This window comes from Thamnophis elegans, chromosome Z (genome assembly GCF_009769535.1).
Source record: "Thamnophis elegans isolate rThaEle1 chromosome Z, rThaEle1.pri, whole genome shotgun sequence".
Classification (NCBI taxonomy): Eukaryota; Metazoa; Chordata; class Lepidosauria; order Squamata; family Colubridae; genus Thamnophis; species Thamnophis elegans.
This window is the reverse complement of record NC_045558.1, coordinates 106,273,279-106,276,302: the sequence shown is the minus strand read 5'-3', so window position 1 is coordinate 106,276,302 and position 3,024 is coordinate 106,273,279.

Here is a 3,024-nt window from a genome sequence, read left to right as displayed (position 1 = left end):
AATGTAAAGCTGTTCATACAGTAGGAATGAATCTCCCACCAGTGCTCCAGATCAAAAGTAGGACTGTATTCTTAAATCCTCATCCATTAACTAAATCTAACCTCTGCCCTGTGTACAATAAATCAAGTGCACTAAAACTAAAAATGCAATTTTTCTGGAAAAGAAACTATGCTAATTGATTAGAGCAGAAATGTATACCTTTTTCTAAAAAAGAAGCATGCAGGATCTTGGAGCTCTGTTGGAAACATTATCACTCAAATGGCAAGCAAATTCAGGGCAAAAGCTAAACGTGATTTCATTTCTTTAACAAGTATATTTAATTAATAATCTAATTATTGTCTTCTTCCATCAATTAAACATTATGGTACCATAATCATTCTGAAGGTTTCAGGGGGGCCGCTTGTAAAACTTTCAGGCAATATATGTAGCAGTAGGATCTCCGCTATGCCTCCTTAGGTCAGGGCAAGTTTTTCGAAGGACTGCAAAAGGCTACGGATCTATTCTTTCTCTCGCAAAGGGACACAACACATTGCTATTACATCTTTGTTTAGCATGGAATTAATAAGCAGCCCCTGCAAACTTAAAAACCTCCCTAATAACTTCTACTTGAAATCAGGAAGTATACTCCCACTCATAGACTGTGTTTTTATTAGGAAGAAGATTAAGCACATTTCTAAAAGAAAACTAGATCAAATTAGAAAGAAAACAGGGCAATGGCAGGAAAGAGCTGAATTTGCTCACAAGTTCTGAACTGTGGAGTCAAACTATCAGCTCCTTTTTAGATTCCATTCTGCACCCAAGAAGTTAAAAACCACCTTTTTCTCCTCTGCAGCTACTTGTCTCCCATTAATTCCATTTAAGAGACATTACCACCTACATCTTCAATGTCCTTCTTCAGCAATATCATTTCTATTTCATCCGTTCCGTTTTCTTTGGTTTGATAACTTATTCTTACCTCTATGGAAGATTGGATCTCTTCAGCCAGATGCAAAACCCACAGCCTCCTCCAGGGAATGAGCTTGCAGACTTTTCCGTCAAATATCTTCTCCTTAAAACAAGTTGGACTTGTTCCTTGTGATACAGCTGATGCATTGGCTGGTACACCTACTCAACACACACACCCTACGTGTGGAAAGAGAAGAAGGAAGGAAGGACAGATATGAAACCATTGAACTACACAGGTTACAAGTAGGGTCAGATGAAGAAACAATCTGCAACTCAAAATATAGGAATGCTGCCTATCTCCTAACTATTCCCCATCCATTCCAAAATATACAGTAATACTTTACCCCGCCATAGTCTACTTATATTCCTTTATTTCAAATGCTCTGTGCTATCTTTTTATGTTATATAATCAATTTGGAATATTCCCTGTTTTTAGACTCCTGCTCAGGATTACTAATATATTCTCTATAGCCATCCACTAATTAGAATTCCTGAGTTGTAATATTTACAAACTTGTTAGAAATCTCTATCTAATAGAGAAGCAAGAAATTTTTGGACAAGACAACATCTGCCTTATTTTTAATACAATAATATTTTAAGTGTTTGTGTCAATGATTTTGCAAAAATGAGGTCATTTTTTCTGTTCTGTTTATATTTAGAGGGAAAGGTTTTTCAGCTATTTCTTCACTGTTTTAAGTGACCTAAATCTTTCAATTAAACATTATGGTACCATAATCATTCTGAAGGTTTCAGGGGGCCCGCTTGTAAAATTTTCAGGCAATATATGTAGCAGTAGGATCTCCGCTATGCCTCCTTAGGTCAGTGTCTCATTTCTTTAGTTTCCTGATGTCACTGTTCCTGAATTTCAATTTCAATGTTAGACAACCAGTTTGGTCTAGTGATTGGGCATTAGACCAAATAGAAATTAGGAAACTGTGAGTTCTAATCCCATCATAGACATGAAAGGCGGGTGACTGAGCCAGTTGGTCTTTTTCAGCCCATTATGTCATACTCAGACAACAAGTCGGTTGGCCAATTCCTATTGGAACCAATGGATTAACGTTTGATTGCTTAAAAAAATAGTGGACCCTTTACTTGCAGGAAAGTGCAAAAAAGAAAAGAAAAAAGTCAAGGTTTGTCAATTTGATGCCTTATTCCCGTAATGTAATTCCACAAATTCTTTGCAGATAATTTCCTGCCCATTCTAATTACTGGCCTGCTCTAATCTCTCAGGTACTGCTATAATCAGTTCAGAAGGATTTAAGAAGCACAAGTCTATCCTTCTTAATTCGGGTTTTCCTAGTACTATATTTGTTAGAATTAGAATTATGACTGTTTTAGAGAGATGTGCCGCAACAGAGATACAGTATATAGTATGTAACAGCCAACAGAAAGCATATTTTAGATTTATTCTTTCAGAATAGATGCCTTAAATTAACTTCTCTTTATGAGTGGAAAATAAATTGATAACTTTGTTATAGTTCTTACATATTGTTATTTGCAAGATTTATTAGATTTATATTCCATCTTTTTTTCCAGATCCTCAAAGCAACATATATAATATTCCTACTTCATATTATTGCCCACAGCAATCCTATGAAGCAGATTCAGCTAAGAAATAGCAAGTGGTTCATACAATGAACTTCTGTGGCTGAAGAAAAAATGAAATCTGAATATGTTACCGAGAGTGTATGCCTGTGTACCATTCAACAGAAATATTTATAAACCGCATAAGAAAACTTGAGGTTCTACTTTTCAATGATGTACCAGAAAAAGTTAAGTTGTTAAAAGCAGATAAACTACTCAATATTTTATGGACTGGTAACTTTTACTAAATTCTGTATAGACAATGCTGTTATTTAATGCAGAAAAAAAGATGTAATCTTAGTGTATACCCCAACTTTCTTATTTTCATAAAATCCAAATAGTAAAAATATGTGTCGTAAGGAGCAGAGATCACCATTCCTGCAGGAAAAATGTTAATTACATATGCATTAGATTTATAACTCTCTCATTCTGGACTTTTCAGACAAATATGGAGTTCTCAACTATGTTTCCAAACCGATGGTGCTTAACTCC